This window comes from Macaca fascicularis, chromosome 11 (assembly GCF_037993035.2).
Source record: "Macaca fascicularis isolate 582-1 chromosome 11, T2T-MFA8v1.1".
Taxonomy (NCBI): domain Eukaryota; kingdom Metazoa; phylum Chordata; class Mammalia; order Primates; family Cercopithecidae; genus Macaca; species Macaca fascicularis.
This window is the reverse complement of record NC_088385.1, coordinates 125,945,738-125,960,212: the sequence shown is the minus strand read 5'-3', so window position 1 is coordinate 125,960,212 and position 14,475 is coordinate 125,945,738.

Here is a 14,475-nt window from a genome sequence, read left to right as displayed (position 1 = left end):
GGGTATGGATAAGATCAGAGAGCCGTTTAAAGCTTTTGAAGGACATCACTGGGGTGGTTTGATACATAGGTTTTAACATCAGGAAGGGCTAGATTCAAACCCCATGCCCGTCTCTTACTACATGATCTTCAGCAAGTGACTTCCCCCTCCTAAACCTTCTTTATGATAAAATGAGAGTCTTAATATCCAACTTATACAGTTGTTGCTGAGTTGAAATGAGGTGACATTAAAGCACCCAGCACACTGTAACTCCTGGATAAATGACAGCCCTTAACATACACCCTCTAGCAGGCAGTTCCTTCTGCCTGCAATGCCCTCCCTCAACTCCTACTTAGTCATGAGGCTTTCTGCATCTTGCCCTCCTGAACACTTAAAGAATGTTATCTAAACTGTTAGAAAAGCCCACACACTCTGAGGTATTGCATTGGTATCAGCATCAGTGTTTATAAATGTTTTCCCAACCGGACTAAATTTTTTGACCTCAAGATATCCAGTTTTCTCCATCTCCACAGGTTCAGCATTTAACACAGGGCTTGACACATAGGAGGAGCTGGATATTTCCTAAATGAACATGTTATCAAGCCATTAACACCTTGGCATAAATTATCTATGATAGCAGTTTCTAAATGATAGTCCGTGGTGCAAAAAAATAAAGTCGATGTAAGAGAGTTTCTTACAACGCTAAAATTATTATATTTAAAGGATTGCCTTTTATTCGAGACTATTCTTATTTGTTTAGAGTTTTTTTCTAAAAACCATGTCATTTATAGAACAATTTTTAAAGGTATTTGAACGAATAAGGAGTTGGCAATCTCTACATTGAGCTACATCCATATCTCTGTATCTGTCCCTATATCACTCTCTCTATATATTTCAATGTGGAAGTTTCAACACGAAAAATGCACTAGTTCTTGAAATTCACAAGTCTGAGAGCCACTGCTTTATGAAATGAGTAAAAAGCAGAATTGCAGGGAATGTAATCCAGGGTTGGTAAATTTTCACTGGAAGAAGAAGAGAGGAAAGAATTACAGCATGAGACATAGCTGGAAAGATATTTTATCTGAATAAAAAGGAGTTTGGGGATGCAAAACGAGGAATTTAAAAAGCAAACAAACTTTTTCTACTTCCCAACTCACCTAGGACTGAACCTCACCATCACAGAGCTCAGGAACTTAATTTACTTGAGTCCAAGGCGCCCCCAACTGTCCCTAATCCAGTTGCTCAGGTCAGCAACCTCCTTCAAGGAATAACAATACAGTACAAGGAGGGATGTCCATCCCATTGACCTCCAAGGACCCTCTTGTCTTTAGAATCCACATCAGGCCACTCCCTCCAAATGAGAACTGCGAGACCAGTGCCCCAAGCAAATTCTGGAAACTCTGCCCTTGGCTTGGCCTCAGAATTACATTTCTGTGAAGACAGTTCCTTCAACCTCTGCAGCTCCATTGACCATGATTCCAGGCATTGTGAGGTCATTCCTCAACCCTACCTCCCTCTGGCCCTCCCCTCTTTGTCCTGGACGGACACATCTGTCACTTTTAAGTCCCTATTGCTCATCTGTCACGGTGCACAACCAAGAAGAGACAAGAGAAGGGGCCAGATGAATGGCCTGCCACTAAGAGGAAGACTTTGACATTTAAAAAATTCTCCATCTCTCTCCATGTGTCCCATTCCCAACTCAGAAATAATAATAATGGTAACAATAATAACTTTATTATTGTCATTGAGAGCTCATCGGGTGACAGGCACTACGCTAAGCACTTTACATACATTATTTATTAAATCCTCAGAAAAACCCATGAAGGAGACATTAGTATGTTGCAGATGAAGACACTGAGGCTTGGAGAACTTACATTGACCAAAGAGCTTCTCACACCCGGTAAGTGGCAGAGGGATTGGAAAGCCAGTGTTCCTGATTCCAAATTTCTGTGCTTAACCCTGCCTCACGCTGCCTCCACTCAACCACCTTCGCAGTCTCCTAGCTGTCCACCAAATGAGTTCAAAATTATCTCACAAACCACCTTCACAGTCTCCTAGCTGTACCCCAAATGAGTTCAAAATTATCTCATAGACTCTCAAGAGCCTTCAAAGCCTGATCTCCATCTGCTTCTGCAATCTCATCTCCCAATGGAAGCCTCCTAGAATCCTCCATGGCAGGTATTTTGGAGTCCCCTTTCTTTAAGAAGTCTTTTACCTCTAAGCAGTCTCCCACATTGTTCCTCACTCTGTTTTTCTATCCCAAATATACTCATGTTACAAGCCCCAGTTCAAGTTTCAGCTTTCTTAGCACACCAGGCCCAATAAGTTCACCCTAATCTTAATCTCATAACGTTTAAGGTTTGGTGAACCATGTAGTGTTCCCCACCCATGACCCTGAGTTGCCAATAATCATCCCTTATGTGTGTTTTCTGGCTTCTCATCTTGACAGACACCCATGGGGTGGGGCCATGTCATGGCACCTGTGTCTCAAATCACCTTACTGGAAACACAGCAAATGCATAGTATTTTATGACTGATCTCCTTCTTGCTGCTTCCTTTCTCTTCTTTCTTCTTACTGTAACTGCACTAGACCAATCTGAGTCAACTGTTATGTAACAAAGTTGTAGAGTCATTTCTTTTTAGCTGCCATGGACTCCCAGATTGAAGGTCACATAACATTAGCATGCCTGGATAAACCAAGTATGCAACCACAAGGGGAACCTAAGTGCTCAGACCAAGGAGCAGGGACTGAATTAAGACACGGACACCACGTGGCAGAATCCAAGATCCAATCAGATCGAGCTCTGGAATCACCCCATGGTGGAAGCCAGTCAGATCATTCCTCTTGGCATCACCTCATTGCAAGATCCAATCAGATCACATCTCATTACCCTATCCTTATGAAACCTGACTCAGCCCCCAGCTCAGGAAGGCACTGCTTTGGGAGCTATCACCCCTGTTTTCTTTATTTACTGCAAGTAATAAAACCCCCTTGCTAAATCCTCTTTGATTGTGGTCGTTGGGCCATCACCCAACAAGTGCTAGAACCCACCCATTGTGTGGATAACACTATTTCTTCTTCCTCGTTCCCTCCTCATCCCCTCCCTTTGGTATTTCCTTTCCTTCTTCTTTCTCCTTTTGGTTACCCTCTGCTTTGCTAAGCATGGCAGGCAGCTGCCAATGTGGCTCCCAGTGATCCCTGCCTCATGATATTTGCAACCTTGGGCAATCCTTTCCCACTGATGCAGGGTGAACATAGTGACTTGCTTCTAATGAACAGGGTACGACAAAGGTAATAGCACGTGACTTCCACGATGAGGTTACAGGAAACATGACTCTCTTTTGTTTAGCACTCTCTTGGCAGCCACTCTTTCTTGTCCTTTCTCTTGCTCTCAGTCTGTTGAAGGCAGCTTCCATGTTGTAAAATGCTCTGTGGAGAGACCCATATCACAAAGAATCAAGGAAGGCTTCTAGCCAACAATTCAACTGAGAATTGAGGTCTCAGTCCAGCAACCACATGGAACCGTGTCCTGCCAGCAACCACATAAGCGAGTCTGTGAAGTGGATCTTTCCCAGCTGAGTCTTGTGAGAGACCCAGAACCAGAGGACTCAGCTAAAACATACCCAGACTTTTTACCCACAGAGTGTGAGATCAGAAGTATGTTGTCTTAGAGGATGATTTGTTAACCAGAAATAGATAACTAATACATTAAGTATCCATTTACTCAAACATTTTTTGAGCATTTAACACGTTGCCCAAGTGAAATGAGGGAACACTTGGGTGAACCAGACATGGTTCTTTAGTTTTGAAAAGCTCTAGCTAGCCTAGTTGGAAACTGGGGAGACAGACAAGTTGTGATATTATTGTAAAATCATACTTTAAGAACTCTAGGCCGGGCACAGTGGCTCACGCCCAACACTCTGGGAGGCCAAGGTGGGTGGATCACCTGAAATCAGGAGTTCAAGACCGGCCTGGCCAACATGGCAAAACCCTCTCTCTACTAAAAATACAAAAATTAGCCAGGTATGGTGGCACATGCCTATAATCCTAGCTACTTGGGAGGCTGAGGCAGGAGAATTGCTCCAACCCAGACGACAGAGGTTGCAGTGAGCCAAGATCATGCCATTGCACTCTAGCTTGGGTGACAGAATAAGACTCCATCTCAAAAAAAGAAAAAAGAAAAAAGAAAAAAAGCCAAAACCAAAGAAACTCTAATAGGAAAAAGAAGAAAGACCTAGTCGAGTTTTTCAAAGTTCTAGCCTAGTTGGGAGTTGGGAAGAGAGGCAAGTTACCAGCTCATCATAATATTTAATAGGAAAAGGAAGAAGGACCTAGCAGAGATGTGTACAAGGAGCATCTTATTCTGCTTGGGAGAGTCTAAGGAGGCTCCAAAAAGGTGAGTGGTCTTGAAGGACAAGTGGGAGGTCATCAAACTGGGGGAGTTGGCGGGGGTAGGGAAGAACAGTGTAGGTAAGAGGAACACCATAGGCGAAAACACAGCAGCCCAAAGAGGTTTGTCCTAATTGGGCAAACAATGGAAAGTTTAACCTTCCTTATTCTGATTCCTGTGCAACAACGACAACAAAATGCATTCATTCCACATTTGCTCTGCTAAATATTAACACTCAGTAGCTCACTGAATTCTTATAAATGGGAAAAATGCCCTTTTATAGGCAAAGAAATTAAGTCCCAAAGAGCAGAAGTGACTTGCTCAAGGTCACATAGCAAGTCAGTGGCTAAGCTTGAATTTGAATGTTGATATGTCTGACTTTAGAGCTGCTCTCTCGACCATCCAATGCCTGTATTACGTCTGTATTATACATCCAATGCCTGTATTGTGTCTGTATTATACATCCAATGCCTGTATTGTGTCTGTATTATACATCCAATGCCTGTATTGTGTCTGTATTATACATCCAATGCCTGTATTGTGTCTGTATTATACATCCAATGCCTGTATTGTGTCTGTAACAGGCAACACAGAAAGGGAGGGGCTTCTAGTTGCCACTGAATAGGACAAGTCTCCAAATACCTGTGGACCCACACATTTTTCTCATGGTCTGATATGAAAACAAACAAACAAAAAAGAGGCTGAACCAGTCAGGTTCTCTGTCTGTCCTGAGGCAGCAGTGGAGTGGAGTGGACAAGGGCACAAGCCTGGGTTCAAATCCTGGCTCTTCCACCTACTAGCTGAGTGACTTAGACAAGATATTTAATATCTCTAAGCCTCAGTTTTCCCATCAGTAAAATGGAGAGATAATAGTACCTAACTCATAGAGTCAATGTGATAATCCAAGAAAAGCAGATGCAGTAAGAAGTTAAGATTGAGTCAGGACCTCAGTGTAAAGTCCACTCACGTAAAAATCTAGTAATGAGGAAATAAAAGAGTAAGGGGGAGATAGCGAGAAAGAGAGAGAGAGAGAGAGACTGACTACTCCAGGCTGGCAGGCAGCCCTACATATTTTCCTCAAATTCTGATGACTTCACAATTTCTATTTTCTCATATTCAGTATACCATTTTCTTGAAACAATCTGATGTTGTTGGGGGAGGGGATGGAACAGGAGGAATTTATTCCCCATTCCTCATGTTTCTCTATAGAGGGACCTCCAATAGAGTGACATTCCTGACCTCTTGCCCCACTTGATTGGTGCATCTGGAAGAAGAAACTGAAAGCACTCATCTAAGTCATCACTCTCTTGGGATCCACTTGCCTGCAGAAAGTGTGCATTCTGAGGTTAGACGATCAGGCATTGTCCTACTGGTCTGGATGAAGTTGGAGTGAGGGATAAATTCAATTCAGGAGAGTATTCACAAGCTGTGTCTCCAGCAGAGCTTTTTTTATCAATAATAAAGGTGACACTTTGATCTCCATCTGACTGAGTCTTCCGTGTCTCCTGTAATTAGTTTTGTACCCCTCTGAAAAGGTTTACTTCTCTATGTTGCTCACTTCAATTCTTCATTAAGTCTTCTTGTTACAATTCCAGATAACTATCCTAAGAAAACTTTCTGCAAAGATAGCCCTTCCTCTGGCTTCCTTTTCCCCTAATATTCTGGCTCCCCACCCACCCAGGTCCTGAATCATGGGGCAATTTGGCAGTTTCACTTTATATCCATGCCTTACTCTCTGCCAACCTTGCAGATGCCCCAGCTCATCCAAGTCTTTTCTAATTACTTCTTGGCTGATAACTATTCTTGCAATTTCTTCATGTCTGGTAAATGTTCCAATTTCTGCACTTTGTCTTTCTCGTTGACTACTTAAAAAAGCCTTGGTAACTCTGGCATTTTTGAATCATCATTAATTTCAAGCTTGTCTTCTTTTATTAGCTGTTCTACATTCCCACCAAGAACTCTTTCCTCTTTGATGCATTTGAGAGCCTCCATTTAATTTTCCTTCCCATCAGTGAGCTAGGACTAACATGGACTAACTTACTACACTGATGTCCTTGCAGAAGCAGCAGTAGACACAGCATGAGGGTGGGAGTTCCCAAGGGTAGAGAGCTGGCACTGTGTACCCTCAAAAATCATTTCCAAGGGCTTGCTGCTCATCTGTCTGTTCTGAAATGCTTTCCAAGAATTACTCTTCTGAACTAATGAGGCACAGGAAAAAGTCTCCAGAAGGACACTAATAATGTCCATATTTACTATGAGAGGAAGGTGGACTGATCAACTAGCTTTCTCCCATTAACATATATGAGATTATTTCCTTTTCTCTTTCCAGGTGAGTTACTTTGTCACTAGCAGATATTTCCCTGGGAGGGTGGGGCATGCAGAGGTGCTTTTGTTTGTTTGTTTGTTTGTTTCTGAGACAGAGTCTCACTCTGTCACCCAGGCTGGAGTGCAGTGGCATGATCTCACCTCACTGCAAACTCCGCCTCCCGGGTTCAAGCAATTCTGCTGCCTCAGCCTCCCGAGTAGCTGGGATTATAGGTGTGTGCCACCATGCCCAGCTAATTTTTGTATTTTTAGTGGAGATGGGGTTTCACCATATTGGCCAGGCTGATCTTGAACTCCTGACCTCGTGATCCACCTGCCTAGGCCTCCTACAGTGCTGGAATTACAGGCACAAGCCACGGTGCCCAGCCTGCAGAGGTATTTTATGGGAGATAAAAGGCAGAGAAAAGGGATGGGTCCAGAGTTTGATTCTCAATAGGGTTGTCCATCCAGTAAGGCATTCTGTGATGATGAAAATGTGTTTGATTTGTGCTGCCTGACGTAGTGGCCACAAACCACATGAAATGTGGCTAGTGACATTAGGAAATGGGATGTTATCCTTTATTTAATTTCAATTAATTTAAATATAAATAGCCACGTGTAACTGATGGCTGCTATACTGGACAATGCAGCTCCACAAGATATTATTTTGAGAGTATCTGGGTCTTCTCCTTTTACAGAAGCCATAGCTCTTTGTGAGTCAGCAGATAACATACAAGAAGACAAAGATTAATCTGACTCTCAGAATCTGGGGCCAATGGATGGATGTCATGGATTGTAGCTCCATGCCCATGGGAGCTGCACTCTAGTGGTTGTTTCAAGCAGCGGTCACAGATTGGTAATTTTCAAGCTAAATTCCATCTGTAGGCATGTTTGACTTACACAATTAAAAAATCAATTAGTTGCTGACATTTAAAAGAGAAAAAAATCTTTATGCAAGAGATTTTTGCATAAAGATTTGAATTTCCAGCTAATCTTGAAAAATCAGAAGACTGCCCCCAACCCCATGCACCTGGCAATATTCAGATGGAGATGGGTAGCAGAAGCCTCCTTTACCCAGGGTAGGAATTCTTCAGTTGGCCACAGTCTCCACCACTCCTTGTAATCTAAGCATCTCATGTAGGCATTTGGATTTATTTGTCTTTGTGTCACAGTTATAGGCATAAGCTTTGCTTAGCATCAGACAAACTGAGTTTGAATCCCATTTCTGCCTTGTAACAAGCTGTGTAAACTTAAGTGACTTCACCTTTCAGAACCTCAGCTTCCTTAAAAGTAAAGTGGGGGCAGGTGCGATGTCTCATGCCTGTAATCCCACCAATTTGGGAGGCCAAGGCGGGTGGATCACTTGAGGTTAGGAGTTCAAGACCAGCCTGGTCAACATGATGAAACCCCATCTCTACTAAGAATACAAAACATTAGCTGGGCGTGGCGGTGCACATCTGTAATCCTAGCTACTTGGGAGGCTGAGGCAGGAGAATCACTTGAACCTGGGAGGTGGAAGTTGCAGCGAGCCAAGTTTGTGTCACTGCACTCCAGCCTGGGCAACACAGCGAGACTCAGTCTCAATAAACAAACAACAACAACAACAAAGGGAAGTGCGGAAGGTCATAGTTGTACTTCAAATGATTGTCCTAAGGATTCAATGGAACAATACTTGTAAAACTTTTGATATAGAGGCAGGCCTATGCTAAGTGCTCAATATATGGTAGCTGTTGGAAGGAGAAGGAGGAGATGAAGGAAGAGGAGACAGAAAAAGAAGAGACAGAGGAGGAGGAGAAAGAGGGAAATAAGAGCTCCTAGTCAGTTTCCAAACACATCTAAGACAACAAAGAAGAAAAAGTGTTATTTCCCCAGTGAAAGATTCCCTAACCTCTTCCCAACATAATACCACAACCACCCACATTGTAAACCCTTGGGTAGGGGGTTGGGAAGAGAGGGAATGTGTTAATAAAAGCAAGGAAATAAATCAGCTGGACCCTGAGGCCTTTGCCCTTGGATCTGCAACCTTTGCCCTGAGAACCTGGTCTCCTGTTCACTTCTGTTATAAGGTAACAGCTCCCACACTTGAGACCTTGTAACAGAAGCACCAAAGGATGTGGACTTTCTCAAAATCTGTGGGGGCTCAACTCCCTTTCCCACTCCACTGTCAGTAATCAGAAAAGGTCTCCATGTGACATAGTTTGTACATGTCTATCAGAGGAAATCAAATCCTTCTAAGACAAATAGAGGGAAAGTTACCAGGTGGCTGTTTGCAAGAAATAAAGACAGAAAACTTGACTAAATTCTCAAGCAGTTATGACCTCAGGTTCCCCATTACACAGTTTCTCAAAGTTGATTAGAGAACCATGTAATTTAGAATATTCTGGGGGAGGACTATACAGGGTCCTGCACCTAGATACTTAGATTTAGTCCATTTTGGGGTGGGGTTGAATCTGTATTTTGTAGTTATACAAGCTGTTTTACCAATCAAGGCACATTAATGATGTAAATGAATAATTAGTACCTGATGAGAATAGCCCAACACACTTCCCACCTCTGGGGAAGCATGAGGATTACTGCAAACTGGGTGGTCAGAAAAGGCCTCTTGAAAAGGAAAGTCTTCCACTGGCTCTTGAAGTATCCAGATGGGGGCCATAGGAGGAGGTTAACTTATTCATGCATTCATTTACCAAATATTTACTGAATACATCTTGTGTGACTAATTTGTTCTAGGTTCTAAGAATAGAACAGTACAAAAGACAGACAACTGGGCATGCCTACAGTTCTAGCTACTTAGGAGGCTGAGGCAGAAGGAGTTGAGCCCAGGAGTTCAAAGCTGCAGTGAGCTATGATTGTGCCACTGCACTCCAGCCAGCCTGGGTGACAGAGTGAGACCCTGTCTCTAATAAATAAATAAGCAAATAATAAAAATGTTTACACTGAACTTTAAGAGAGAAAAAAGCTCCTGCCTGTCCTCATGGATTTAGTTGGGAGAGACAGGCAATAAACAAAATATGTAAGTGAAATACTTACCTTGCAAGATGGTAATAAGTGCTAAAGAGAAAAAAAAAAGCACATATCTTTGGTAGAAACATGTTTCGAATTTGAATGTAAGATGGTGTTACACAAACATGGGTCCCTGTCCATTGGTGAGATCTTGGAGGGAGGCCTCCAACTACAGTGAACCATCACACTCCAGATCTACCCATACATACACACACCCATCCGCCCATCTGTCTACCTGTCATCTATCTATCATCAGTCCATCCATCTATCCCCTCATCCACCCATCTATTCATCCATCCATATGACACCTGTCCATCCTCCATATCCATTTTTCTGTCTTCTATTCTTTCCTTCATTCATTAATTAAACCTACTTATCCAACTGTGTGCGCTTGACCTTCTGTGAAGTTCTAGAAATAGGAAAGTGAACAAAACAGACATTGTTATGGGCTGAATTATATACTCTATTCCCCTAATTCCAATTTAAAAGCCCTAACCCACAGTACCTCAGAATGTGACTGTGTTTGGAGACAGGGTCTTTAAAGAGTAATTAAGTTCAAGTTGGGGTCATTAGGGTGGGCCTTAATTAAAAATGACTGGTGTCCTTATAAGAAGAGAAGATTAGGACACAGACAGAGACACCAGATACATTCAAGTGCAGAGAGACAACCATGTGAGCACACAGTGAGAAGATGGCTGTCTCCAGTCAAGGAGTAAAATACTTGGATGGATGAATAGATGGGTGGATGAGGGGATAGATGGATGGATCAATGATGGATAGATGACAGGTAGACAGATGAGTGGATGGGTGGGTGTGTATATAGGTAGATCTGGAGTGTGGTGGTTCACCATAGTCGGAGGCCTCCCTCCAAGATCTCATCACTGGACAGGGACCCATGCTTTTATAACATCATCTTACATTCAAATTTGAAACATGTTTCTACCAAAGATATCTGCTTTTCTTCTCGCTCTCTCTTTAGCACTTATCACCATCTTACAAGGTAAGTATTTGACTTCTGAGAAAGGTCTCAGAAGAAATGAAACTGTTGTTACCTTGATCTCAGATTTCCAGCCTCCAAAACTGTGAGAAAATAGATTTGTGTTGTTTAAGCCACCCAGTCTGTGATATTCTGTTATGGCAGCCCTAACAAATGAATTCAGACACCATCACAGAAACAGGTGTTCACAATTAAGAGGCAGAGAAAGACAATTAAACAGACAATTACAATACAAACACATCTCTTTACCCTGCCTGAAAGCCCACCGATAAAAATACATCTATTTGAATTAATCATTGCTCTTTCGTTAATCCCATGAATATTTATTGAGCACCTTCTATGTTTCTGGGTGCTACACTAGGCTTGAGGGATAAAATGACAGATAAGGTAGATATAGCCATTGACTTCAGAAGTTCACAGGCTCTTCTACACTTCCCTGCAGACTTAACACTGATTCTACTCAGACTATGATATGGACATACAGTGTAATGTGGTAGAATAGGACCGTGGACTTTGGAATTAGACAGACTGGAGTTGGGACCAAATTCTGCTGCTAATAGGTTTTGTGACCTTAGCAAGCTTAACCAGTCTGAGACTCAGTTTATCTCTGAGATGGCCATAACAATGCCCAGATAAGATTGTTGTGAGAATTAAAAATGATCATGAACATAAATTAAGAACTCAGTAGAAGTTTGACATGGTTATCACTGTAGCCTCTGAGGCACAGCCAATCAGAGGATAATAAATACCACAAACGTGGAGTGCTTTCTTGATATCAGCCTGTAAGTAATTTGCATGTATCATCTTTTTTAAATGAAGGAAGCCTCTTCCCTACCTCCCAAGCCTTTCCTAGCTTCATTTTCTGTTTTCTCTTTTGTCTACTTAGTTTTTAAATAATTCTCAGGAAAGTACTTAAGTCCCAAGATCGCGTGAAGGAGAGGCTATAATCCTGTCGGGAAAGAACTTGAGTCTTTCTTCCAGTCATAGCTCCCCCATCTCTCCATTTTGGACGCTGGCCCAGGCAAACCTGGAAGACGTGTCTGGAGGGAAGGGGGCTGCAAGACTCTCCATTATATCTGCCGTCATGGACAGCACATTTGATTACAGGTCCCCATCAAGGTGATGCTGTTGTTTCTGTATATGTCACCTCTGCCAGCTTTTGTAGTTAAATTTCCTCTAGCACCGTAGGGAGGTAAGATCTGCTTCCCTTCCGAGAGGCCGGAGACGGGAGACAGCAAAGAGTTTGTTATCATGGAAACCACGTCTCCCCCTGGGTCCCAAGGGGCACTTCTGGAAATGGTTCAGAATTTGATCACAGTCTTCAAGCGTGGTTAAAAGCTGTTATTTCCTTGCGTCTGATAAACGGTTGTCGAGAAGTTGACAGTTCTGGTTTCGCTGGGTGAAGATTGGATTGGGGGAGGACTTGGGTCAGGAAAATGGGAACATATAACAGAATGGGGGTGGCAGAGACTCAAACCCCCGCACAGCACCCCAGACTGAAGGGATGGTTTGGAGATGGTCCCACCTTGGCTCCCTGTCAAGAGTCAGAAAGTCAAAGGAACATTGAGGTTAGGTGGAGCATCGAAAGTGACATACCCTTACCTCACAAGTGGCTCAGCTTTAAAGAAAGAAATAGAAAAACCTGGATAAGAATCACCAACTCTGAGGGCCTTGGAAAAAAATTCTCCAAAAACATTTTGAGGGATTGCAAACTCAAATACCTGTAGGAATCAAAAGGAAAATGCCATAGAGTTAAGTGGAAATGAGCTTGGCGAGGCTTTGGAGGAACAGGAGAGCACACACCTTATCTAAAGGGGGTGGCACGTACCAGCTCCAGCCCTGGCCAATTCCCCACTTCTTTAGGAAAAGCCCCAAATCTGGAATTCTAGACAAAAATCTCCCAACATTTAAATGTAAGCTAAGAATTCAAACATTTTTTAATCACATTGAAGGCCAAATAAAACATATCAGAAGGTCAAATCCAGTTTATTCATTTCAGTTTGCAAACTGTGCTATGAATGCTGAAATGAAATCTGAAATTCAAGAAGCAGAGGGGAACTTTATCATACCTCAATAACCATAACAAAAGACACAATAAAAGGAATAGTTATGATTTATTCAGTCTTCATTGTGGTTATACTCTTCCAATGGGTCCTCACCACAACGCTTGGGGTGTGGGGATTTTTACTCCAATGTACTGATGAGGAAACTGAGGCTTGCAGAGGTTAAGACACTCGTCTGAGGTTAAGACACTTGTCCGAGGCCACACTTTGCAAAGTCCCTGCAGATGGAGTAATCATTTCTCCATGTATCTCTGCAGCACAGAAGGCCCCAGACACCTCTTCCTCCTTCCAAATTTTGCCTTGCTATATGCATTAGGCTTGTACTAAAGGAATGGCTTTTAACCAGAGGAGAGGGCATTTCTGACCTCCCTCCAGGCATATTTGGCAACGTCTGAAGACAGTTTTGGTTGTCATAACTGGTGGAGGTAGAGTGTGCTTCTGGCATCGAGTGGGTGAAGGTCAGGGATGCTGCTCAGCATCCTACAGTGCGCAGGACAGCCCCAAACAACAGACAAATCTCCAGCCCAAAATGTCAATAACACCAAGGTAGATAAACCGTTGTCAAAAAGAATTAGGGGAGGGAGAGCTGAGGGCTGGGGGTTACTAAGGAGATAAAAAGGAGACAGAGGATACTGCAGACAATACCCGTAAAAGTAGCTGTGTCATCAGAGAACCTGTATGATTTGCTAAGTGTTCTCAACCACACCGTCTCACTACATCTTCACTCTGGCCCCACAGTACAACTTCTTATCACCAGTCCACAAATGAGGATACTGAGGCCCAGAGAAAGAGAGAGACTTTCCCCTAGGCTTCATAAATGGCATTGCACAAATACTTATTGAGTATCTGGCGTATCTTTGTTCTGGTTCAGGGATTTGTCCCTTCTGCTAACACTTATTAAGTATTTGCTTACTTGCCAGGCACATCGCTAAGAATTTTATATTCATCATCTCAGTCAATCTTTCCAACAACCCAGTGGAATAGGTACTCTGTGCATCTCCATTTTTATAGTTGGAGAACTATAAAAATTCTTCTGGAGATTCAGAGAAGTGAAGTCATTTGACCAAAGTCACCAAAATTTGAACCTAGGCATTTATGACTTTGACTCCTGTGATCTTAACCACTTCACTGTCCTGAAGCCTCCCACAGTGATAATCCAATGAGGAAGCATGTATTGAGTTCCTCATTTAGAGAAAATTAGAAACACACAAAACCAATTATGGGCCAGGTTCAAAGCCTCATGCCTGTAATCCCAGCACCTTGGGAGGCTGAGGTGGGAGGACTGCTTGAGCAAAGAAGTTAAGACCAGCCTGGGCAACATAGCAAGACCCTGCCTCTACAAAAAAAATTAAAAAACAAATTAGCTGGGTACAGTGGCACATGCTTGTAGTCCTAGCTACTTGGTAGGCTAAAGTGGAAGGATCACTTGAGTCCAGGGGGATGAGGTTGCAGTGAGCTATGATCATAACGCTGGACTCCAGCCTGGATGACAGAGCAAGACCCTGACTGTTAAAAAAAAAAAAAAAAAGAAATGAGAGAGAGAGACATTGTGGAACACATGCTGACTTCAAGGAGCTTGTGTTCAAATGAAACATCAAGCACATTTACCACTAGCTGTAAAACAAAATGAAAAGTGATCAGGTATTAAGAGTCCAATAAATCACTGTAAGACAGGCTGCCTTTTTTTTTTTTTTTTTTTTTTTTTTGGAGATGGAGTCTCACTCTGTCGTCCAAGCTG